Source organism: Clarias gariepinus, chromosome 5 (assembly GCF_024256425.1).
Source record: "Clarias gariepinus isolate MV-2021 ecotype Netherlands chromosome 5, CGAR_prim_01v2, whole genome shotgun sequence".
NCBI classification, from domain to species: domain Eukaryota; kingdom Metazoa; phylum Chordata; class Actinopteri; order Siluriformes; family Clariidae; genus Clarias; species Clarias gariepinus.
In genome coordinates, this window is record NC_071104.1 from 102,747 (window position 1) to 126,717 (window position 23,971).

Sequence of the window (23,971 nt, forward strand, 5' to 3'; positions counted from 1 at the left end):
ATTTTAACACGCTCTATCTAGAATGTAAAATACTCCCCAGCGATTCAGACACGTAGTATTTTGGGTGGTACCAACATGAAGGTGAATTAATACCCAGAGTTCTACACACATAGTCCTTTGGGTAGTATTTTACATAGCGAGAGTTTTACTAGTGCTCCGTCTACTGGCAGCCAGGACATGAATGCAAAATACTACCCAGAGTTTCAGTAGGGCTCCCTCAACTTCCAAGCAGGACATGAATGCAAAATACTAGCCAGAGATTCACTAGGGCTCCCTCAACTTCCATGCAGGACATCAATGCAATATACTTCACAGCGTTTCAGTGGGCCTCAATCAATCGGCCTGACATGACAAAACATTAGCAGAGAAAGTACACATGCATTTGTCTAATCTTCCTCACCAACCAAAGGTAAAAACGTTAACAAATACACAGTCAGAGAACATGCAGAGTGCCAAAACCAGATGCTCTGGAAAGAAACCAGTTGTTTTTATCTTTTTTTTGTGACAAGATTAAGCATCAGGGGAGAGCGCGAACGCAGTCCCCCACTACCAGAAATTATGCAGTCGAGATTCCCACATTTGGGGAATTCGCAAGAGTCAGCACAACCTGAGTGCACTGGTTGAGCCTCGTCTTGGGCAAACCACCTTCTTGATCATAGTATCACCCCTGCCAGGTAAGTATGCTCTGCTTTGCCTGTCTGAGAACTGCCCTGCAGAATGGTCGGCAACTGGGTGAGGGTGGCTGACCTCAGCCCAGGGCCTGGCACACTTCATGACTCCTCCCCTTCAAGGTCAGAGTTTAACAAGCTCTATCTAGAATGTAAAATACTCCCCAGAGATTCAGACACGTAGTATTTTGGGTGGTACCAACATGAAGGTGAATTAATACCCAGAGTTCTACACACATAGTCTTTTGGGTAGTATTTTACATAGCGAGAGTTTTACTAGTGCTCCGTCTACTGGCAGCCAGGACATGAATGCAAAATACTACCCAGAGTTTCAGTAGGGCTCCCTCAACTTCCAAGCAGGACATGAATGCAAAATACTAGCCAGAGATTCACTAGGGCTCCCTCAACTTCCATGCAGGACATCAATGCAATATACTTCACAGCGTTTCAGTGGGCCTCAATCAATCGGCCTGACAAAACATTAGCAGAGAAAGTACACATGCATTTGTCTAATCTTCCTCACCAACCAAAGGTAAAAACGTTAACAAATACACAGTCAGAGAACATGCAGAGTGCCAAAACCAGATGCTCTGGAAAGAAACCAGTTGTTTTTATCTTTTTTTTGTGACAAGATTAAGCATCAGGGGAGAGCGCGAACGCAGTCCCCCACTACCAGAAATTATGCAGTCGAGATTCCCACATTTGGGGAATTCGCAAGAGTCAGCACAACCTGAGTGCAATGGTTGAGCCTTGTCTTGGAAAAACCACCTTCTTGATCATGGTATCACCCCTGCCAGGTAAGTATGCTCTGCTTTGCCTGTCTGAGAACTGCCCTGCAGAATGGTCAGCAACTGGGTGAGGGTGGCTGACCTCAGCCCAGGGCCTGGCACACTTCATGACTCCTCCCCTTCCAGATCAGAGTTTAACACGCTCTATCTAGAATGTAAAATACTCCCCAGAGATTCAGACACGTAGTATTTTGGGTGGTACCAACATGAAGGTGAATTAATACCCAGAGTTCTACACACATAGTCCTTTGGGTAGTATTTTACATAGCGAGAGTTTTACTAGTGCTCCGTCTACTGGCAGCCAGGACATGAATGCAAAATACTACCCAGAGTTTCAGTGAGGCTCCCTCAACTTCCAAACAGGACATGAATGCAAAATACTAGCCAGAGATTCACTATGGCTCCCTCAACTTCCATGCAGGACATCAATGCAATATACTTCACAGCGTTTCAGTGGGCCTCAATCAATCGGCCTGACAAAACATTTCATGACTCCGCCCCTTCCAGGTCAGAGTTTAACACGCTCTATTTAGAATGTAAAATACTCCCCAGAGATTCAGACACGTAGTATTTTGGGTGGTACCAACATGAAGGTGAATTAATACCCAGAGTTCTACACACATAGTCTTTTGGGTAGTATTTTACATAGCGAGAGTTTTACTAGTGCTCCGTCTACTGGCAGCCAGGACATGAATGCAAAATACTACCCAGAGTTTCAGTAGGGCTCCCTCAACTTCCAAGCAGGACATGAATGCAAAATACTAGCCAGAGATTCACTAGGGCTCCCTCAACTTCCATGCAGGACATCAATGCAATATACTTCACAGCGTTTCAGTGGGCCTCAATCAATCGGCCTGACATGACAAAACATTAGCAGAGAAAGTACACATGCATTTGTCTAATCTTCCTCACCAACCAAAGGTAAAAACGTTAACAAATACACAGTCAGAGAACATGCAGAGTGCCAAAACCAGATGCTCTGGAAAGAAACCAGTTGTTTTTATCTTTTATTTTGTGACAAGATTAAGCATCAGGGGAGAGCACGAACGCAGTCCCCCACTACCAGATATTATGCAGTCGAGATTCCCACATTTGGGGAATTCGCAAGAGTCAGCACAACCTGAGTGCAATGGTTGAGCCTCGTCTTGGGCAAACCACCTTCTTGATCATGGTATCACCCCTGCCAGGTAAGTATGCTCTGCTTTGCCTGTCTGAGAACTGCCCTGCAGAATGGTCAGCAACTGGGTGAGGGTGGCTGACCTCAGCCCAGGGCCTGGCACACTTCATGACTCCGCCCCTTCCAGGTCAGAGTTTAACACGCTCTATCTAGAATGTAAAATACTCCCCAGAGATTCAGACACGTAGTATTTTGGGTGGTACCAACATGAAGGTGAATTAATACCCAGAGTTCTACACACATAGTCCTTTGGGTAGTATTTTACATTGCGAGAGTTTTACTAGTGCTCCGTCTACTGGCAGCCAGGACATGAATGCAAAATACTACCCAGAGTTTCAGTAGGGCTCCCTCAACTTCCAAGCAGGACATGAATGCAAAATACTAGCCAGAGATTCACTAGGGCTCCCTCAACTTCCATGCAGGACATCAATGCAATATACTTCACAGCGTTTCAGTGGGCCTCAATCAATCGGCCTGACAAAACATTAGCAGAGAAAGTACACATGCATTTGTCTAATCTTGCTCACCAACCAAAGGTAAAAACGTTAACAAATACACAGTCAGAGAACATGCAGAGTGCCAAAACTAGATGCTCTGGAAAGAAACCAGTTGTTTTTATCTTTTTTTTGTGACAAGATTAAGCATCAGGGGAGAGCGCGAACGCAGTCCCCCACTACCAGAAATTATGCAGTCGAGATTCCCACATTTGGGGAATTCGCAAGAGTCAGCACAACCTGAGTGCAATGGTTGAGCCTCGTCTTGGGCAAACCACCTTCTTGATCATGGTATCACCCCTGCCAGGTAAGTATGCTCTGCTTTGCCTGTCTGAGAACTGCCCTGCAGAATGGTCAGCAACTGGGTGAGGGTGGCTGACCTCAGCCCAGGGCCTGGCACACTTCATGACTCCTCCCCTTCCAGGTCAGATTTTAACACGCTCTATCTAGAATGTAAAATACTCCCCAGAGATTTAGACACGTAGTATTTTGGGTGGTACCAACATGAAGGTGAATTAATACCCAGAGTTCTACACACATAGTCCTTTGGGTAGTATTTTACATAGCGATAGTTTTAATAGTGCTCCGTCTACTGGCAGCCAGGACATGAATGCAAAATACTACCCAGAGTTTCAGTGAGGCTCCCTCAACTTCCAAACAGGACATGAATGCAAAATACTAGCCAGAGATTCACTAGGGCTCCCTCAACTTCCATGCAGGACATCAATGCAAAATACTTCACAGCGTTTCAGTGGGCCTCAATCAATCGGCCTGACAAAACATTAGCAGAGAAAGTACACATGCATTTGTCTAATCTTCCTCACCAACCAAAGGTAAAAACGTTAACAAATACACAGTCAGAGAACATGCAGAGTGCCAAAACCAGATGCTCTGGAAAGAAACCAGTTGTTTTTATCTTTTTTTTGTGACAAGATTAAGCATCAGGGGAGAGCGCGAACGCAGTCCCCCACTACCAGAAATTATGCAGTCGAGATTCCCACATTTGGGGAATTCGCAAGAGTCAGCACAACCTGAGTGCAATGGTTGAGCCTCGTCTTGAGCAAACCACCTTCTTGATCATGGTATCACCCCTGCCAGGTAAGTATGCTCTGCTTTGCCTGTCTGAGAACTGCCCTGCAGAATGGTCGGCAACTGGGTGAGGGTGGCTGACCTCAGCCCAGGGCCTGGCACACTTCATGACTCCTCCCCTTCCAGGTCAGAGTTTAACACGCTCTATCTAGAATGTAAAATACTCCCCAGAGATTCAGACACGTAGTATTTTGGGTGGTACCAACATGAAGGTGAATCAATACCCAGAGTTCTACACACATAGTCCTTTGGGTAGTATTTTACATAGCGAGAGTTTAACTAGTGCTCCGTCTACTGGCAGCCAGGACATGAATGCAAAATACTACCCAGAGTTTCAGTAGGGCTCCCTCAACTTCCAAGCAGGACATGAATGCAAAATACTAGCCAGAGATTCACTAGGGCTCCCTCAACTTCCATGCAGGACATCAATGCAATATACTTCACAGCGTTTCAGTGGGCCTCAATCAATCGGCCTGACAAAACATTAGCAGAAAAAGGACACATGCATTTGTCTAATCTTCCTCACCAACCAAAGGTAAAAACGTTAACAAATATACAGTCAGAGAACATGCAGAGTGCCAAAACCAGATGCTCTGGAAAGAAACCAGTTGTTTTTATCTTTTATTTTGTAACAAGATTAAGCATCAGGGGAGAGCGCGAACGCAGACCCCCACTACCAGAAATTATGCAGTCGAGATTCCCACATTTGGGGAATTCGCAAGAGTCAGCACAACCTGAGTGCAATGGTTGAGCCTCGTCTTGGGCAAACCACCTTCTTGATCATGGTATCACCCCTGCCAGGTAAGTATGCTCTGCTTTGCCCGTCTGAGAACTGCCCTGCAGAATGGTCAGCAACTGGGTGAGGGTGGCTGACCTCAGCCCAGGGCCTGGCACACTTCATGACTCCTCCCCTTCCAGGTCAGAGTTTAACACGCTCTATCTACAATGTAAAATACTCCCCAGAGATTCAGACACGTAGTATTTTGGGTGGTACCAACATGAAGGTGAATTAATACCCAGAGTTCTACACACATAGTCCTTTGGGTAGTATTTTACATTGCGAGAGTTTTACTAGTGCTCCGTCTACTGGCAGCCAGGACATGAATTCAAAATACTACCCAGAGTTTCAGTAGGGCTCCCTCAACTTCCAAGCAGGACATGAATGCAAAATACTAGCCAGAGATTCACTAGGGCTCCCTCAACTTCCATGCAGGACATCAATGCAATATACTTCACAGCGTTTCAGTGGGCCTCAATCAATCGGCCTGACAAAACATTAGCAGAGAAAGTACACATGCATTTGTCTAATCTTCCTCACCAACCAAAGGTAAAAACGTTAACAAATACACAGTCAGAGAACATGCAGAGTGCCAAAACCAGATGCTCTGGAAAGAAACCAGTTGTTTTTATCTTTTATTTTGTGACAAGATTAAGCATCAAGGGAGAGCGCGAACGCAGTCCCCCACTACCAGAAATTATGCAGTCGAGATTCCCACATTTGGGGAATTCGCAAGAGTCAGCACAACCTGAGTGCAATGGTTGAGCCTCGTCTTGAGCAAACCACCTTCTTGATCATAGTATCACCCCTGCCAGGTAAGTATGCTCTGCTTTGCCTGTCTGAGAACTGCCCTGCAGAATGGTCGGCAACTGGGTGAGGGTGGCTGACCTCAGCCCAGGGCCTGGCACACTTCATGACTCCTCCCCTTCCAGGTCAGAGTTTAACACGCTCTATCTAGAATGTAAAATACTCCCCAGAGATTCAGACACGTAGTATTTTGGGTGGTACCAACATGAAGGTGAATTAATACCCAGAGTTCTACACACATAGTCCTTTGGGTAGTATTTTACATAGCGAGAGTTTAACTAGTGCTCCGTCTACTGGCAGCCAGGACATGAATGCAAAATACTACCCAGAGTTTCAGTAGGGCTCCCTCAACTTCCAAGCAGGACATGAATGCAAAATACTAGCCAGAGATTCACTAGGGCTCCCTCAACTTCCATGCAGGACATCAATGCAATATACTTCACAGCGTTTCAGTGGGCCTCAATCAATCGGCCTGACAAAACATTAGCAGAAAAAGGACACATGCATTTGTCTAATCTTCCTCACCAACCAAAGGTAAAAACGTTAACAAATATACAGTCAGAGAACATGCAGAGTGCCAAAACCAGATGCTCTGGAAAGAAACCAGTTGTTTTTATCTTTTATTTTGTAACAAGATTAAGCATCAGGGGAGAGCGCGAACGCAGACCCCCACTACCAGAAATTATGCAGTCGAGATTCCCACATTTGGGGAATTCGCAAGAGTCAGCACAACCTGAGTGCAATGGTTGAGCCTCGTCTTGGGCAAATCACCTTCTTGATCATGGTATCACCCCTGCCAGGTAAGTATGCTCTGCTTTGCCCGTCTGAGAACTGCCCTGCAGAATGGTCAGCAACTGGGTGAGGGTGGCTGACCTCAGCCCAGGGCCTGGCACACTTCATGACTCCTCCCCTTCCAGGTCAGAGTTTAACACGCTCTATCTAGAATGTAAAATACTCCCCAGAGATTCAGACACGTAGTATTTTGGGTGGTACCAACATGAAGGTGAATTAATACCCAGAGTTCTACACACATAGTCCTTTGGGTAGTATTTTACATTGCGAGAGTTTTACTAGTGCTCCGTCTACTGGCAGCCAGGACATGAATTCAAAATACTACCCAGAGTTTCAGTAGGGCTCCCTCAACTTCCAAGCAGGACATGAATGCAAAATACTAGCCAGAGATTCACTAGGGCTCCCTCAACTTCCATGCAGGACATCAATGCAATATACTTCACAGCGTTTCAGTGGGCCTCAATCAATCGGCCTGACAAAACATTAGCAGAGAAAGTACACATGCATTTGTCTAATCTTCCTCACCAACCAAAGGTAAAAACGTTAACAAATACACAGTCAGAGGACATGCAGAGTGCCAAAATTAGATGCTCTGGAAAGAAACCAGTTGTTTTTATCTTTTTTTTGTGACAAGATTAAGCATCAGGGGAGAGCGCGAACGCAGTCCCCCACTACCAGAAATTATGCAGTCGAGATTCCCACATTTGGGGAATTCGCAAGAGTCAGCACAACCTGAGTGCAATGGTTGAGCCTCATCTTGGGCAAACCACCTTCTTGATCATGGTATCACCCCTGCCAGGTAAGTATGCTCTGCTTTGCCTGTCTGAGAACTGCCCTGCAGAATGGTCAGCAACTGGGTGAGGGTGGCTGACCTCAGCCCAGGGCCTGGCACACTTCATGACTCCTCCCCTTCCAGGTCAGATTTTAACACGCTCTATCTAGAATGTAAAATACTCCCCAGAGATTTAGACACGTAGTATTTTGGGTGGTACCAACATGAAGGTGAATTAATACCCAGAGTTCTACACACATAGTCCTTTGGCTAGTATTTTACATAGCGAGAGTTTTACTAGTGCTCCGTCTACTGGCAGCCAGGACATGAATGCAAAATACTACCCAGAGTTTCAGTGAGGCTCCCTCAACTTCCAAACAGGACATGAATGCAAAATACTAGCCAGAGATTCACTAGGGCTCCCTCAACTTCCATGCAGGACATCAATGCAAAATACTTTACAGCGTTTCAGTGGGCCTCAATCAATCGGCCTGACAAAACATTAGCAGAGAAAGTACACATGCATTTGTCTAATCTTCCTCACCAACCAAAGGTAAAAACGTTAACAAATACACAGTCAGAGAACATGCAGAGTGCCAAAACCAGATGCTCTGGAAAGAAACCAGTTGTTTTTATCTTTTTTTTGTGACAAGATTAAGCATCAGGGGAGAGCGCGAACGCAGTCCCCCACTACCAGAAATTATGCAGTCGAGATTCCCACATTTGGGGAATTCGCAAGAGTCAGCACAACCTGAGTGCAATGGTTGAGCCTCGTCTTGGGCAAACCACCTTCTTGATCATGGTATCACCCCTGCCAGGTAAGTATGCTCTGCTTTGCCTGTCTGAGAACTGCCCTGCAGAATGGTCAGCAACTGGGTGAGGGTGGCTGACCTCAGCCCAGGGCCTGGCACACTTCATGACTCCTCCCCTTCCAGGTCAGATTTTAACACGCTCTATCTAGAATGTAAAATACTCCCCAGAGATTTAGACACGTAGTATTTTGGGTGGTACCAACATGAAGGTGAATTAATACCCAGAGTTCTACACACATAGTCCTTTGGGTAGTATTTTACATAGCGAGAGTTTTACTAGTGCTCCGTCTACTGGCAGCCAGGACATGAATGCAAAATACTACCCAGAGTTTCAGTGAGGCTCCCTCAACTTCCAAACAGGACATGAATGCAAAATACTAGCCAGAGATTCACTAGGGCTCCCTCAACTTCCATGCAGGACATCAATGCAAAATACTTTACAGCGTTTCAGTGGGCCTCAATCAATCGGCCTGACAAAACATTAGCAGAGAAAGTACACATGCATTTGTCTAATCTTCCTCACCAACCAAAGGTAAAAATGTTAACAAATACACAGTCAGAGAACATGCAGAGTGCCAAAACCAGATGCTCTGGAAAGAAACCAGTTGTTTTTATCTTTTTTTTGTGACAAGATTAAGCATCAGGGGAGAGTGCGAACGCAGTCCCCCACTACCAGAAATTATGCAGTCGAGATTCCCACATTTGGGGAATTCGCAAGAGTCAGCACAACCTGAGTGCAATGGTTGAGCCTCGTCTTGGGCAAACCACCTTCTTGATCATAGTATCACCCCTGCCAGGTAAGTATGCTCTGCTTTGCCTGTCTGAGAACTGCCCTGCAGAATGGTCGGCAACTGGGTGAGGGTGGCTGACCTCAGCCCAGGGCCTGGCACACTTCATGACTCCTCCCCTTCCAGGTCAGAGTTTAACACGCTCTATCTAGAATGTAAAATACTCCCCAGAGATTTAGACACGTAGTATTTTGGGTGGTACCAACATGAAGGTGAATTAATACCCAGAGTTCTACACACATAGTCCTTTGGGTAGTATTTTACATAGCGAGAGTTTTACTAGTGCTCCGTCTACTGGCAGCCAGGACATGAATGCAAAATACTACCCAGAGTTTCAGTGAGGCTCCCTCAACTTCCAAACAGGACATGAATGCAAAATACTAGCCAGAGATTCACTAGGGCTCCCTCAACTTCCATGCAGGACATCAATGCAAAATACTTTACAGCGTTTCAGTGGGCCTCAATCAATCGGCCTGACAAAACATTAGCAGAGAAAGTACACATGCATTTGTCTAATCTTCCTCACCAACCAAAGGTAAAAATGTTAACAAATACACAGTCAGAGAACATGCAGAGTGCCAAAACCAGATGCTCTGAAAAGAAACCAGTTGTTTTTATCTTTTATTTTGTGACAAGATTAAGCGTCAGGGGCGAGCGCGAACGCAGTCCCCCACTACCAGAAATTATGCAGTCGAGATTCCCACATTTGGGGAATTCGCAAGAGTCAGCACAACCTGAGTGCAATGGTTGAGCCTCGTCTTGGGCAAACCACCTTCTTGATCACAGTATCACCCCTGCCAGGTAAGTATGCTCTGCTTTGCCTGTCTGAGAACTGCCCTGCAGAATGGTCGGCAACTGGGTGAGGGTGGCTGACCTCAGCCCAGGGCCTGGCACACTTCATGACTCCTCCCCTTCCAGGTCAGAGTTTAACACGCTCTATCTAGAATGTAAAATACTCCCCAGAGATTTAGACACGTAGTATTTTGGGTGGTACCAACATGAAGGTGAATTAATACCCAGAGTTCTACACACATAGTCCTTTGGGTAGTATTTTACATAGCGAGAGTTTTACTAGTGCTCCGTCTACTGGCAGCCAGGACATGAATGCAAAATACTACCCAGAGTTTCAGTGAGGCTCCCTCAACTTCCAAACAGGACATGAATGCAAAATACTAGCCAGAGATTCACTAGGGCTCCCTCAACTTCCATGCAGGACATCAATGCAAAATACTTCACAGCGTTTCAGTGGGCCTCAATCAATCGGCCTGACAAAACATTAGCAGAGAAAGTACACATGCATTTGTCTAATCTTCCTCACCAACCAAAGGTAAAAACGTTAACAAATACACAGTCAGAGAACATGCAGAGTGCCAAAACCAGATGCTCTGGAAAGAAACCAGTTGTTTTTATCTTTTTTTTGTGACAAGATTAAGCATCAGGGGAGAGCGCGAACGCAGTCCCCCACTACCAGAAATTATGCAGTCGAGATTCCCACATTTGGGGAACTCGCAAGACTCAGCACAACCTGAGTGCAATGGTTGAGCCTCGTCTTGGGCAAACCACCTTCTTGATCATGGTATCACCCCTGCCAGGTAAGTATGCTCTGCTTTGCCTGTCTGAGAACTGCCCTGCAGAATGGTCTGCAACTGGGTGAGGGTGGCTGACCTCAGCCCAGGGCCTGGCACACTTCATGACTCCTCCCCTTCCAGGTCAGAGTTTAACACGCTCTATCTAGAATGTAAAATACTCCCCAGAGATTCAGACACGTAGTATTTTGGGTGGTACCAACATGAAGGTGAATTAATACCCAGAGTTCTACACACATAGTCTTTTGGGTAGTATTTTACATAGCGAGAGTTTTACTAGTGCTCCGTCTACTGGCAGCCAGGACATGAATGCAAAATACTACCCAGAGTTTCAGTAGGGCTCCCTCAACTTCCAAGCAGGACATGAATGCAAAATACTAGCCAGAGATTCACTAGGGCTCCCTCAACTTCCATGCAGGACATCAATGCAATATACTTCACAGCGTTTCAGTGGGCCTCAATCAATCGGCCTGACAAAACATTAGCAGAGAAAGTACACATGCATTTGTCTAATCTTCCTCACCAACCAAAGGTAAAAACATTAACAAATACACAGTCAGAGAACATGCAGAGTGCCAAAACCAGATGCTCTGGAAAGAAACCAGTTGTTTTTATCTTTTATTTTGAGACAAGATTAAGCATCAGGGGAGAGCGCGAACGCAGTCCCCCACTACCAGAAATTATGCAGTCGAGATTCCCACATTTGGGGAATTCGCAAGAGTCAGCACAACCTGAGTGCAATGGTTGAGCCTCGTCTCGGGCAAACCACCTTCTTGATCATGGTATCACCCCTGCCAGGTAAGTATGCTCTGCTTTGCCTGTCTGAGAACTGCCCTGCAGAATGGTCAGCAACTGGGTGAGGGTGGCTGACCTCAGCCCAGGGCCTGGCATACTTCATGACTCCTCCCCTTCCAGGTCAGAGTTTAACACGCTCTATCTAGAATGTGAAATACTCCCCAGAGATTCAGACACGTAGTATTTTGGGTGGTACCAACATGAAGGTGAATTAATACCCAGAGTTCTACACACATAGTCTTTTGGGTAGTATTTTACATAGCAAGAGTTTTACTAGTGCTCCGTCTACTGGCAGCCAGGACATGAATGCAAAATACTACCCAGAGTTTCAGTGAGGCTCCCTCAACTTCCAAACAGGACATGAATGCAAAATACTAGCCAGAGATTCACTAGGGCTCCCTCAACTTCCATGCAGGACTTCAATGCAATATACTTCACAGCGTTTCAGTGGGCCTCAATCAATCGGCCTGACAAAACATTAGCAGAGAAAGTACACATGCATTTGTCTAATCTTCCTCACCAACCAAAGGTAAAAACATTAACAAATACACAGTCAGAGAACATGCAGAGTGCCAAAACCAGATGCTCTGGAAAGAAACCAGTTGTTTTTATCTTTTATTTTGAGACAAGATTAAGCATCAGGGGAGAGCGCGAACGCAGTCCCCCACTACCAGAAATTATGCAGTCGAGATTCCCACATTTGGGGAATTCGCAAGAGTCAGCACAACCTGAGTGCAATGGTTGAGCCTCGTCTCGGGCAAACCACCTTCTTGATCATGGTATCACCCCTGCCAGGTAAGTATGCTCTGCTTTGCCTGTCTGAGAACTGCCCTGCAGAATGGTCAGCAACTGGGTGAGGGTGGCTGACCTCAGCCCAGGGCCTGGCATACTTCATGACTCCTCCCCTTCCAGGTCAGAGTTTAACACGCTCTATCTAGAATGTAAAATACTCCCCAGAGATTCAGACACGTAGTATTTTGGGTGGTACCAACATGAAGGTGAATTAATACCCAGAGTTCTACACACATAGTCTTTTGGGTAGTATTTTACATAGCAAGAGTTTTACTAGTGCTCCGTCTACTGGCAGCCAGGACATGAATGCAAAATACTACCCAGAGTTTCAGTGAGGCTCCCTCAACTTCCAAACAGGACATGAATGCAAAATACTAGCCAGAGATTCACTAGGGCTCCCTCAACTTCCATGCAGGACATCAATGCAATATACTTCACAGCGTTTCAGTGGGCCTCAATCAATTGGCCTGACAAAACATTAGCAGAGAAAGTACACATGCATTTGTCTAACCTTCCTCACCAACCAAAGGTAAAAACATTAACAAATACACAGTCAGAGAACATGCAGAGTGCCAAAACCAGATGCTCTGGAAAGAAACCAGTTGTTTTTATCTTTTATTTTGAGACAAGATTAAGCATCAGGGGAGAGCGCGAACGCAGTCCCCCACTACCAGAAATTATGCAGTCGAAATTCCCACATTTGGGGAATTCGCAAGAGTCAGCACAACCTGAGTGCAATGGTTGAGCCTCGTCTCGGGCAAACCACCTTCTTGATCATGGTATCACCCCTGCCAGGTAAGTATGCTCTGCTTTGCCTGTCTGAGAACTGCCCTGCAGAATGGTCAGCAACTGGGTGAGGGTGGCTGACCTCAGCCCAGGGCCTGGCATACTTCATGACTCCTCCCCTTCCAGGTCAGAGTTTAACACGCTCTATCTAGAATGTAAAATACTCCCCAGAGATTCAGACACGTAGTATTTTGGGTGGTACCAACATGAAGGTGAATTAATACCCAGAGTTCTACACACATAGTCCTTTGGGTAGTATTTTACATAGCGAGAGTTTTACTAGTGCTCCGTCTACTGGCAGCCAGGACATGAATGCAAAATACTACCCAGAGTTTCAGTGAGGCTCCCTCAACTTCCAAACAGGACATGAATGCAAAATACTAGCCAGAGATTCACTAGGGCTCCCTCAACTTCCATGCAGGACATCAATGCAATATACTTCACAGCGTTTCAGTGGGCCTCAATCAATCGGCCTGACAAAACATTAGCAGAGAAAGTACACATGCATTTGTCTAATCTTCCTCACCAACCAAAGGTAAAAACGTTAACAAATACACAGTCAGAGAACATGCAGAGTGCCAAAACCAGATGCTCTGGAAAGAAACCAGTTGTTTTTATCTTTTATTTTGTGACAAGATTAAGCATCAGGGGAGAGCGCGAACGCAGTCCCCCACTACCAGATATTATGCAGTCGAGATTCCCACATTTGGAGAATTCGCAAGAGTCAGCACAACCTGAGTGCAATGGTTGAGCCTCGTCTTGGGCAAACCACCTTCTTGATCATGGTATCACCCCTGCCAGGTAAGTATGCTCTGCTTTGCCTGTCTGAGAACTGCCCTGCAGAATGGTCAGCAACTGGGTGAGGGTGGCTGACCTCAGCCCAGGGCCTGGCACACTTCATGACTCTTCCCCTTCCAGGTCAGAGTTTAACACGCTCTATCTAGAATGTAAAATACTCCCCAGAGATTCAGACACGTAGTATTTTGGGTGGTACCAACATGAAGGTGAATTAATACCCAGAGTTCTACACACATAGTCCTTTGGGTAGTATTTTACATTGCGAGAGTTTTACTAGTGCTCCGTCTACTGGCAGCCAGGACATGAATGCAAAATACTACCCAGAGTTTCAGTAGGGCTCCCTCAACTTCCAAGCAGGACATGAATGCAAAATACTAGCCAGAGATTCACTAGGGCTCCCTCAACTTCCATGCAGGACATCAATGCAATATACTTCACAGCGTTTCAGTGGGCCTCAATCAATCGGCCTGACAAAACATTAGCAGAGAAAGTACACATGCATTTGTCTAATCTTCCTCACCAACCAAAGGTAAAAACGTTAACAAATACACAGTCAGAGAACATGCAGAGTGCCAAAACCAGATGCTCTGGAAAGAAACCAGTTGTTTTTATCTTTTTTTTGTGACAAGATTAAGCATCAGGGGAGAGCGCGAACGCAGTCCCCCACTACCAGAAATTATGCAGTCGAGATTCCCAGGTGATTCTGTGGTATTAACCTAATCCATACTACCCTTAACCCTACTACTGGTCAGTTCCTTGTGTTGACCTAACCTAACCCAAACCAATTGTCTTCTTTCAGGAGACCAGAAGAGTCCTTGTGCAGGTCTTTTACTATTCAGATAGGAAAGCGTCAGCAACCAGTCCGTGAACCGTTCTCTAACGCAACAGCAGGCTAGTGAAACAAAGGGATGTTGGCCAGGAAGACGTGGCTCGGGAAATACAAAAAGAGGAACGCTTCACGGATTTGCGTGTCATCCTTTCGCAGGGGCCATGCTAATCTTCTCTGTATCGATCCAATTTTGTCATATGCCCTTAAAACAAGGACGAGACTTTTGGGCTGGAAAGCACTCATATAAGGGCTGGGACTTCAGGAGGAACCTTAAAGATGGAACGTGTCAAAGGGGCCTTTGGCCCTCTGACCTGAAGGCAAAGCCCCTCCCACCCAGATGCTGTTCTTGTGACATTATTTGCGTGATTTGCGTAACTACAGAAGCCATAACATGCTGTTGTTTGGCAGAGATGTTGCTGTGACATTATTTTTAGATCTAGTCGACATCTGCTTTTGTGCTTGTGTCAGTTTCAGCTGCATTTATACATTCAGTAACATTGAATACACAATTGCATTTCCAAAATTAGTTTTTTATCATCAAGGCCTTGGTGACAAATTGTAGCCTTTGAAAGTCACAGTTGTCAAGTCCTTGAGTGGACAAAACCTAAGCGTAACCACATCCTTGCGCAGGTCTTTTACTATTCAGATAGGACAGCGTCAGCAACCAGTCCGTGAACCGTTCTCTAACGCAACAGCAGGGTATGGAAACCAAGGAATGTTGGCCAGGAACACGTGGCTTTGAAAATACAAAAAGAGAAATGCTTCACAGACTTGCGTGTACTGGCAGTGTCCTTATGTTGACCCCTCTAATGGTCAGACAAGACAGAGACAATTAGATTCCTTGCTAACTTCTTTCAACAAATAGCAAACTACAGAAGCTAGAACATGCTGTTGTTTGGCACAGATATTCTCGTGACATTATTCTCAGATCTAGTCGACATTTGCTTTTGTGCTTGTACTCAGTTTCAGCTGCATTCATACATTTAGTAACATTGAATACACAATTGCATTTCCAAAATTAGTTTTTTTATCATCAGTTTCAGCTGCATTTCAGCTGCATTTATACATTCACTAACATTAAATACAGAATTGTATTTCCAAAACTTGTTTTTTATCATCAAGGCCTTGGTGGCAAATTGCAGCCTTTGAATGTCACAGTTGTCAAGTCTGTGAGTGGACAAAACCTAAGCGTAACCACATCCTTAGTACTCGTCAGGTGATTCTGTGGTATTAACCTAATCCATACTACCCTTAACTCTACTACTGGTCAGTTCCTTGTGTTGACCTAACCTAACCCAAACCAATTGTCTTCTTTCAGGAGACCAGAAGAGTCCTTGTGCAGGTCTTTTACTATTCAGATAGGAAAGCGTCAGCAACCAGTCCGTGAACCGTTCTCTAACGCAACAGCAGGCTAGTGAAACAAAGGGATGTTGGCCAGGAAGACGTGGCTCGGGAAATACAAAAAGAGGAACGCTTCACGGATTTGCGTGTCATCCTTTCGCAGGGGCCATGCTAATCTTCTCTGTATCGATCCAATTTTGTCATATGCCCTTGAAACAAGGACGAGACTTTTGGGCTGGAAAGCACTCATATAAGGGCTGGGACTTCAGGAGGAACCTTAAAGACAGAACGTGTCAAAGGGGCCTTTGGCCCTCTGACCTGAAGGAAAAGCCCCTCCCACCCAGATGCTGTTCTTGTGACATTATTTGCGTGATTTGCGTAACTACAGAAGCCATAACATGCTGTTGTTTGGCAGAGATGTTGCTGTGACATTATTTTTAGATCTAGTCGACATCTGCTTTTGTGCTTGTGTCAGTTTCAGCTGCATTTATACATTCAGTAACATTGAATACACAATTGCATTTCCAAAATTAGTTTTTTATCATCAAGGCCTTGGTGACAAATTGTAGCCTTTGAAAGTCACAGTTGTCAAGTCCTTGAGTGGACAAAACCTAAGCGTAACCACATCCTTGCGCAGGTCTTTTACTATTCAGATAGGACAGCGTCAGCAACCAGTCCGTGAACCGTTCTCTAACGCAACAGCAGGGTATGGAAACCAAGGAATGTTGGCCAGAAACACGTGGCTTTGAAAATACAAAAAGAGAAATGCTTCACAGACTTGCGTGTACTGGCAGTGTCCTTATGTTGACCCCTCTAATGGTCAGACAAGACAGAGACAATTAGATTCCTTGCTAACTTCTTTCAACAAATAGCAAACTACAGAAGCTAGAACATGCTGTTGTTTGGCACAGATATTCTCGTGACATTATTCTCAGATCTAGTCGACATTTGCTTTTGTGCTTGTACTCAGTTTCAGCTGCATTCATACATTTAGTAACATTGAATACACAATTGCATTTCCAAAATTAGTTTTTTTATCATCAGTTTCAGCTGCATTTCAGCTGCATTTATACATTCACTAACATTAAATACAGAATTGTATTTCCAAAACTTGTTTTTTATCATCAAGGCCTTGGTGGCAAATTGCAGCCTTTGAATGTCACAGTTGTCAAGTCTGTGAGTGGACAAAACCTAAGCGTAACCACATCCTTAGTACTCGTCAGGTGATTCTGTGGTATTAACCTAATCCATACTACCCTTAACCCTACTACTGGTCAGTTCCTTGTGTTGACCTAACCTAACCCAAACCAATTGTCTCCTTTCAGGAGACTGGAAGAGTCCTTGTGCAGGTCTTTTACTATTCAGATAGGACAGCGTCAGCAACCAGTCCGTGAACCGTTCTCTAACGCAACAGCAGGCTAGTGAAACAAAGGGATGTTGGCCAGGAAGACGTGGCTCGGGAAATACAAAAAGAGGAACGCTTCACGGATTTGCGTGTCATCCTTTCGCAGGGGCCATGCTAATCTTCTCTGTATCGATCCAATTTTGTCATATGCCCTTGAAACAAGGACGAGAGTTTTGGGCTGGAAAGCACTCATATAACGGCTGGGACTTCAGGAGGAGCCTTAAAGACGGAATGTGTCAAAGGGGCCTTTGGCCCTCTGACCTGAAGGCAAAGCCCCTCCCACCCAGATGCTGTTCTTGTGACATTATTTGCGTGATTTGCGTAAATACAGAAGCCATAACATGCTGTTGTTTGGCAGAGATGTTGCTGTGACATTATTTTTAGATCTAGTCGACATCTGCTTTTGTGCTTGTGTCAGTTTCAGCTGCATTTATACATTCAGTAACATTGAATACACAATTGCATTTCCAAAATTAGTTTTTTATCATCAAGGCCTTGGTGACAAATTGTAGCCTTTGAAAGTCACAGTTGTCAAGTCCTTGAGTGGACAAAACCTAAGCGTAACCACATCCTTGCGCAGGTCTTTTACTATTCAGATAGGACAGCGTCAGCAACCAGTCCGTGAACCGTTCTCTAACGCAACAGCAGGGTATGGAAACCAAGGAATGTTGGCCAGGAACACGTGGCTTTGAAAATACAAAAAGAGAAATGCTTCACAGACTTGCGTGTACTGGCAGTGCCCTTATGTTGACCCCTCTAATGGTCAGACAAGACAGAGACATTTAGATTCCTTGCTAACTTCTTTCAACAAATAGCAAACTACAGAAGCTAGAACATGCTGTTGTTTGGCACAGATATTCTCGTGACATTATTCTCAGATCTAGTCGACATTTGCTTTTGTGCTTGTGCTCAGTTTCAGCTGCATTCATACATTTAGTAACATTGAATACACAATTGCATTTCCAAAATTAGTTTTTTATCATCAGTTTCAGCTGCATTTCAGCTGCATTTGAACATTCACTAACATTAAATACAGAATTGTATTTCCAAAACTTGTTTTTTATCATCAAGGCCTTGGTGGCAAATTGCAGCCTTTGAATGTCACAGTTGTCAAGTCTGTGAGTGGACAAAACCTAAGCGTAACCACATCTCTAGTACTCGTCAGGTGATTCTGTGGTATTAACCTAATCCATACTACCCTTAACTCTACTACTGGTCAGTTCCTTGTGTTGACCTAACCTAACCCAAACCAATTGTCTCCTTTCAGGAGACTGGAAGAGTCCTTGTGCAGGTCTTTTACTATTCAGATAGGACAGCGTCAGCAACCAGTCCGTGAACCGTTCTCTAACGCAACAGCAGGCTAGTGAAACAAAGGGATGTTGGCCAGGAAGACGTGGCTCGGGAAATACAAAAAGAGGAACGCTTCACGGATTTGCGTGTCATCCTTTCGCAGGGGCCATGCTAATCTTCTCTGTATCGATCCAATTTTGTCATATGCCCTTGAAACAAGGACGAGACTTTTGGGCTGGAAAGCACTCATATAAGGGCTGGGACTTCAGGAGGAACCTTAAAGACGGAACGTGTCAAAGGGGCCTTTGGCCCTCTGACCTGAAGGAAAAGCCCCTCCCACCCAGATGCTGTTCTTGTGACATTATTTGTGTGATTTGCGTAAATACAGAAGCCATAACATGCTGTTGTTTGGCAGAGATGTTGCTGTGACATTATTTTTAGATCTAGTCGACATCTGCTTTTGTGCTTGTGTCAGTTTCAGCTGCATTTATACATTCAGTAACATTGAATACACAATTGCATTTCCAAAATTAGTTTTTTATCATCAAGGCCTTGGTGACAAATTGTAGCCTTTGAAAGTCACAGTTGTCAAGTCCTTGAGTGGACAAAACCTAAGCGTAACCACATCCTTGCGCAGGCCTTTTACTATTCAGATAGGACAGCGTCAGCAACCAGTCCGTGAACCGTTCTCTAACGCAACAGCAGGGTATGGAAACCAAGGAATGTTGGCCAGGAACACGTGGCTTTGAAAATACAAAAAGAGAAATGCTTCACAGACTTGCGTGTACTGGCAGTGCCCTTATGTTGACCCCTCTAATGGTCAGACAAGACAGAGACAGTTAGATTCCTTGCTAACTTCTTTCAACAAATAGCAAACTACAGAAGCTAGAACATGCTGTTGTTTGGCACAGATATTCTCGTGACATTATTCTCAGATCTAGTCGACATTTGCTTTTGTGCTTGTGCTCAGTTTCAGCTGCATTCATACATTTAGTAACATTGAATACACAATTGCATTTCCAAAATTAGTTTTTTATCATCAGTTTCAGCTGCATTTCAGCTGCATTTATACATTCACTAACATTAAATACAGAATTGTATTTCCAAAACTTGTTTTTTATCATCAAGGCCTTGGTGGCAAATTGCAGCCTTTGAATGTCACAGTTGTCAAGTCTGTGAGTGGACAAAACCTAAGCGTAACCACATCTCTAGTACTCGTCAGGTGATTCTGTGGTATTAACCTAATCCATACTACCCTTAACTCTACTACTGGTCAGTTCCTTGTGTTGACCTAACCTAACCCAAACCAATTGTCTTGTTTCAGGAGACCAGAAGAGTCCTTGTGCAGGTCTTTTACTATTCAGATAGGAAAGCGTCAGCAACCAGTCCGTGAACCGTTCTCTAACGCAACAGCAGGCTAGTGAAACAAAGGGATGTTGGCCAGGAAGACGTGGCTCGGGAAATACAAAAAGAGGAACGCTTCACGGATTTGCGTGTCATCCTTTCGCAGGGGCCATGCTAATCTTCTCTGTATCGATCCAATTTTGTCATATGCCCTTAAAACAAGGACGAGACTTTTGGGCTGGAAAGCACTCATATAAGGGCTGGGACTTCAGGAGGAACCTTAAAGACGGAACGTGTCAAAGGGGCCTTTGGCCCTCTGACCTGAAGGCAAAGCCCCTCCCACCCAGATGCTGTTCTTGTGACATTATTTGCGTGATTTGCGTAACTACAGAAGCCATAACATGCTGTTGTTTGGCAGAGATGTTGCTGTGACATTATTCTCAGATCTAGTCGACATCTGCTTTTGTGCTTGTGCACAGTTTTAGCTGCATTTATACATTCAGTAACATTGAATACACAATTGCATTTCCAAAATTAGTTTTTTATCATCAAGGCCTTGGTGACAAATTGTAGCCTTTGAAAGTCACAGTTGTCAAGTCCTTGAGTGGACAAGACCTAAGCGTAACCACATCCTTGCGCAGGTCTTTTACTATTCAGATAGGACAGCGTCAGCAACCAGTCCGTGAAGCGTTCTCTAACGCAACAGCAGGGTATGGAAACCAAGGAATGTTGGCCAGGAACACGTGGCTTTGAAAATACAAAAAGAGAAATGCTTCACAGACTTGCGTGTACTGGCAGTGTCCTTATGTTGACCCCTCTAATGGTCAGACAAGACAGAGACAATTAGATTCCTTGCTAACTTCTTTCAACAAATAGCAAACTACAGAAGCTAGAACATGCTGTTGTTTGGCACAGATATTCTCGTGACATTATTCTCAGATCTAGTCGACATTTGCTTTTGTGCTTGTGCTCAGTTTCAGCTGCATTCATACATTTAGTAACATTGAATACACAATTGCATTTCCAAAATTAGTTTTTTATCATCAGTTTCAGCTGCATTTCAGCTGCATTTATACATTCACTAACATTAAATACAGAATTGTATTTCCAAAACTTGTTTTTTATCATCAAGGCCTTGGTGGCAAATTGCAGCCTTTGAATGTCACAGTTGTCAAGTCTGTGAGTGGACAAAACCTAAGCGTAACCACATCTCTAGTACTCGTCAGGTGATTCTGTGGTATTAACCTAATCCATACTACCCTTAACTCTACTACTGGTCAGTTCCTTGTGTTGACCTAACCTAACCCAAACCAATTGTCTTCTTTCAGGAGACCAGAAGAGTCCTTGTGCAGGTCTTTTACTATTCAGATAGGAAAGCGTCAGCAACCAGTCCGTGAACCGTTCTCTAACGCAACAGCAGGCTAGTGAAACAAAGGGATGTTGGCCAGGAAGACGTGGCTCGGGAAATACAAAAAGAGGAACGCTTCACGGATTTGCGTGTCATCCTTTCGCAGGGACCATGCTAATCTTCTCTGTACCGATCCAATTTTGTCATATGCCCTTGAAACAAGGACGAGACTTTTGGGCTGGAAAGCACTCATATAAGGGCTGGGACTTCAGGAGGAACCTTAAAGACGGAACGTGTCAAAGGGGCCTTTGGCCCTCTGACCTGAAGGAAAAGCCCCTCCCACCCAGATGCTGTTCTTGTGACATTATTTGCGTGATTTGCGTAAATACAGAAGCCATAACATGCTGTTGTTTGGCAGAGATGTTGCTGTGACATTATTTTTAGATCTAGTCGACATCTGCTTTTGTGCTTGTGTCAGTTTCAGCTGCATTTATACATTCAGTAACATTGAATACACAATTGCATTTCCAAAATTAGTTTTTTATCATCAAGGCCTTGGTGACAAATTGTAGCCTTTGAAAGTCACAGTTGTCAAGTCCTTGAGTGGACAAAACCTAAGCGTAACCACATCCTTGCGCAGGTCTTTTACTATTCAGATAGGACAGCGTCAGCAACCAGTCCGTGAACCGTTCTCTAACGCAACAGCAGGGTATGGAAACCAAGGAATGTTGGCCAGGAACACGTGGCTTTGAAAATACAAAAAGAGAAATGCTTCACAGACTTGCGTGTACTGGCAGTGTCCTTATGTTGACCCCTCTAATGGTCAGACAAGACAGAGACAATTAGATTCCTTGCTAACTTCTTTCAACAAATAGCAAACTACAGAAGCTAGAACATGCTGTTGTTTGGCACAGATATTCTCGTGACATTATTCTCAGATCTAGTCGACATTTGCTTTTGTGCTTGTACTCAGTTTCAGCTGCATTCATACATTTAGTAACATTGAATACACAATTGCATTTCCAAAATTAGTTTTTTTATCATCAGTTTCAGCTGCATTTCAGCTGCATTTATACATTCACTAACATTAAATACAGAATTGTATTTCCAAAACTTGTTTTTTATCATCAAGGCCTTGGTGGCAAATTGCAGCCTTTGAATGTCACAGTTGTCAAGTCTGTGAGTGGACAAAACCTAAGCGTAACCACATCCTTAGTACTCGTCAGGTGATTCTGTGGTATTAACCTAATCCATACTACCCTTAACCCTACTACTGGTCAGTTCCTTGTGTTGACCTAACCTAACCCAAACCAATTGTCTCCTTTCAGGAGACTGGAAGAGTCCTTGTGCAGGTCTTTTACTATTCAGATAGGACAGCGTCAGCAACCAGTCCGTGAACCGTTCTCTAACGCAACAGCAGGCTAGTGAAACAAAGGGATGTTGGCCAGGAAGACGTGGCTCGGGAAATACAAAAAGAGGAACGCTTCACGGATTTGCGTGTCATCCTTTCACAGGGGCCATGCTAATCTTCTCTGTATCGATCCAATTTTGTCATATGCCCTTGAAACAAGGACGAGACTTTTGGGCTGGAAAGCACTCATATAAGGGCTGGGACTTCAGGAGGAACCTTAAAGACGGAACGTGTCAAAGGGGCCTTTGGCCCTCTGACCTGAAGGAAAAGCCCCTCCCACCCAGATGCTGTTCTTGTGACATTATTTGCGTGATTTGCGTAAATACAGAAGCCATAACATGCTGTTGTTTGGCAGAGATGTTGCTGTGACATTATTTTTAGATCTAGTCGACATCTGCTTTTGTGCTTGTGTCAGTTTCAGCTGCATTTATACATTCAGTAACATTGAATACACAATTGCATTTCCAAAATTAGTTTTTTATCATCAAGGCCTTGGTGACAAATTGTAGCCTTTGAAAGTCACAGTTGTCAAGTCCTTGAGTGGACAAAACCTAAGCGTAACCACATCCTTGCGCAGGTCTTTTACTATTCAGATAGGACAGCGTCAGCAACCAGTCCGTGAACCGTTCTCTAACGCAACAGCAGGGTATGGAAACCAAGGAATGTTGGCCAGGAACACGTGGCTACGAAAATACAAATAGAGAAATGCTTCACAGACTTGTGTGTACTGGCAGTGTCCTTATGTTGACCCCTCTAATGGTCAGACAAGACAGAGACAATTAGATTCCTTGCTAACTTCTTTCAACAAATAGCAAACTACAGAAGCTAGAACATGCTGTTGTTTGGCACAGATATTCTCGTGACATTATTCTCAGATCTAGTCGACATTTGCTTTTGTGCTTGTGCTCAGTTTCAGCTGCATTCATACATTTAGTAACATTGAATACACAATTGCATTTCCAAAATTAGTTTTTTTATCATCAGTTTCAGCTGCATTTCAGCTGCATTTATACATTCACTAACATTAAATACAGAATTGTATTTCCAAAACTTGTTTTTTATCATCAAGGCCTTGGTGGCAAATTGCAGCCTTTGAATGTCACAGTTGTCAAGTCTGTGAGTGGACAAAACCTAAGCGTAACCACATCCTTAGTACTCGTCAGGTGATTCTGTGGTATTAACCTAATCCATACTACCCTTAACCCTACTACTGGTCAGTTCCTTGTGTTGACCTAACCTAACCCAAACCAATTGTCTCCTTTCAGGAGACTGGAAGAGTCC

General features: G+C 44.4%; 24 non-coding genes across 24 annotated transcripts; all 24 read right to left on the bottom strand.

The window, feature by feature from the left end:
* Positions 1 to 518: 518 nt before the first annotated feature.
* On the bottom strand, positions 519 to 682 carry LOC128524821 (U1 spliceosomal RNA). Its single transcript, XR_008360653.1, has one exon. It is a non-coding gene; the product is annotated as a U1 spliceosomal RNA (small nuclear RNA).
* A 627-nt stretch (positions 683 to 1,309) lies between these two features.
* Positions 1,310 to 1,473, bottom strand: LOC128524824 (U1 spliceosomal RNA). The gene has a single exon (XR_008360656.1). It is a non-coding gene; the product is annotated as a U1 spliceosomal RNA (small nuclear RNA).
* A 1,014-nt stretch (positions 1,474 to 2,487) lies between these two features.
* Positions 2,488 to 2,651, bottom strand: LOC128524823 (U1 spliceosomal RNA). The gene has a single exon (XR_008360655.1). It is a non-coding gene; the product is annotated as a U1 spliceosomal RNA (small nuclear RNA).
* Positions 2,652 to 3,278: 627 nt separating this feature from the next.
* On the bottom strand, positions 3,279 to 3,442 carry LOC128524776 (U1 spliceosomal RNA). Its single transcript, XR_008360609.1, has one exon. It is a non-coding gene; the product is annotated as a U1 spliceosomal RNA (small nuclear RNA).
* Positions 3,443 to 4,069: 627 nt separating this feature from the next.
* On the bottom strand, positions 4,070 to 4,233 carry LOC128524792 (U1 spliceosomal RNA). The gene has a single exon (XR_008360624.1). It is a non-coding gene; the product is annotated as a U1 spliceosomal RNA (small nuclear RNA).
* Positions 4,234 to 4,861: 628 nt separating this feature from the next.
* On the bottom strand, positions 4,862 to 5,025 carry LOC128524786 (U1 spliceosomal RNA). Its single transcript, XR_008360619.1, has one exon. It is a non-coding gene; the product is annotated as a U1 spliceosomal RNA (small nuclear RNA).
* A 628-nt stretch (positions 5,026 to 5,653) lies between these two features.
* Positions 5,654 to 5,817, bottom strand: LOC128524822 (U1 spliceosomal RNA). The gene has a single exon (XR_008360654.1). It is a non-coding gene; the product is annotated as a U1 spliceosomal RNA (small nuclear RNA).
* Positions 5,818 to 6,445: 628 nt separating this feature from the next.
* Positions 6,446 to 6,609, bottom strand: LOC128524817 (U1 spliceosomal RNA). Its single transcript, XR_008360649.1, has one exon. It is a non-coding gene; the product is annotated as a U1 spliceosomal RNA (small nuclear RNA).
* Positions 6,610 to 7,236: 627 nt separating this feature from the next.
* On the bottom strand, positions 7,237 to 7,400 carry LOC128524905 (U1 spliceosomal RNA). The gene has a single exon (XR_008360732.1). It is a non-coding gene; the product is annotated as a U1 spliceosomal RNA (small nuclear RNA).
* Positions 7,401 to 8,027: 627 nt separating this feature from the next.
* LOC128524777 (U1 spliceosomal RNA) lies at positions 8,028 to 8,191 on the bottom strand. Its single transcript, XR_008360610.1, has one exon. It is a non-coding gene; the product is annotated as a U1 spliceosomal RNA (small nuclear RNA).
* Positions 8,192 to 8,818: 627 nt separating this feature from the next.
* Positions 8,819 to 8,982, bottom strand: LOC128524828 (U1 spliceosomal RNA). Its single transcript, XR_008360660.1, has one exon. It is a non-coding gene; the product is annotated as a U1 spliceosomal RNA (small nuclear RNA).
* Positions 8,983 to 9,610: 628 nt separating this feature from the next.
* Positions 9,611 to 9,774, bottom strand: LOC128524820 (U1 spliceosomal RNA). The gene has a single exon (XR_008360652.1). It is a non-coding gene; the product is annotated as a U1 spliceosomal RNA (small nuclear RNA).
* Positions 9,775 to 10,401: 627 nt separating this feature from the next.
* Positions 10,402 to 10,565, bottom strand: LOC128524813 (U1 spliceosomal RNA). Its single transcript, XR_008360646.1, has one exon. It is a non-coding gene; the product is annotated as a U1 spliceosomal RNA (small nuclear RNA).
* A 628-nt stretch (positions 10,566 to 11,193) lies between these two features.
* LOC128524784 (U1 spliceosomal RNA) lies at positions 11,194 to 11,357 on the bottom strand. The gene has a single exon (XR_008360617.1). It is a non-coding gene; the product is annotated as a U1 spliceosomal RNA (small nuclear RNA).
* A 628-nt stretch (positions 11,358 to 11,985) lies between these two features.
* LOC128524785 (U1 spliceosomal RNA) lies at positions 11,986 to 12,149 on the bottom strand. Its single transcript, XR_008360618.1, has one exon. It is a non-coding gene; the product is annotated as a U1 spliceosomal RNA (small nuclear RNA).
* A 628-nt stretch (positions 12,150 to 12,777) lies between these two features.
* LOC128524790 (U1 spliceosomal RNA) lies at positions 12,778 to 12,941 on the bottom strand. Its single transcript, XR_008360622.1, has one exon. It is a non-coding gene; the product is annotated as a U1 spliceosomal RNA (small nuclear RNA).
* A 628-nt stretch (positions 12,942 to 13,569) lies between these two features.
* LOC128524827 (U1 spliceosomal RNA) lies at positions 13,570 to 13,733 on the bottom strand. The gene has a single exon (XR_008360659.1). It is a non-coding gene; the product is annotated as a U1 spliceosomal RNA (small nuclear RNA).
* Positions 13,734 to 14,662: 929 nt separating this feature from the next.
* LOC128524875 (U6 spliceosomal RNA) lies at positions 14,663 to 14,767 on the bottom strand. Its single transcript, XR_008360703.1, has one exon. It is a non-coding gene; the product is annotated as a U6 spliceosomal RNA (small nuclear RNA).
* Positions 14,768 to 16,010: 1,243 nt separating this feature from the next.
* On the bottom strand, positions 16,011 to 16,115 carry LOC128524850 (U6 spliceosomal RNA). The gene has a single exon (XR_008360679.1). It is a non-coding gene; the product is annotated as a U6 spliceosomal RNA (small nuclear RNA).
* Positions 16,116 to 17,358: 1,243 nt separating this feature from the next.
* Positions 17,359 to 17,463, bottom strand: LOC128524851 (U6 spliceosomal RNA). The gene has a single exon (XR_008360680.1). It is a non-coding gene; the product is annotated as a U6 spliceosomal RNA (small nuclear RNA).
* Positions 17,464 to 18,705: 1,242 nt separating this feature from the next.
* On the bottom strand, positions 18,706 to 18,810 carry LOC128524852 (U6 spliceosomal RNA). Its single transcript, XR_008360681.1, has one exon. It is a non-coding gene; the product is annotated as a U6 spliceosomal RNA (small nuclear RNA).
* A 1,242-nt stretch (positions 18,811 to 20,052) lies between these two features.
* LOC128524877 (U6 spliceosomal RNA) lies at positions 20,053 to 20,157 on the bottom strand. Its single transcript, XR_008360705.1, has one exon. It is a non-coding gene; the product is annotated as a U6 spliceosomal RNA (small nuclear RNA).
* A 1,243-nt stretch (positions 20,158 to 21,400) lies between these two features.
* On the bottom strand, positions 21,401 to 21,505 carry LOC128524893 (U6 spliceosomal RNA). The gene has a single exon (XR_008360720.1). It is a non-coding gene; the product is annotated as a U6 spliceosomal RNA (small nuclear RNA).
* Positions 21,506 to 22,748: 1,243 nt separating this feature from the next.
* On the bottom strand, positions 22,749 to 22,853 carry LOC128524884 (U6 spliceosomal RNA). Its single transcript, XR_008360711.1, has one exon. It is a non-coding gene; the product is annotated as a U6 spliceosomal RNA (small nuclear RNA).
* Between the last annotated feature and the right edge of the window lie 1,118 nt (positions 22,854 to 23,971).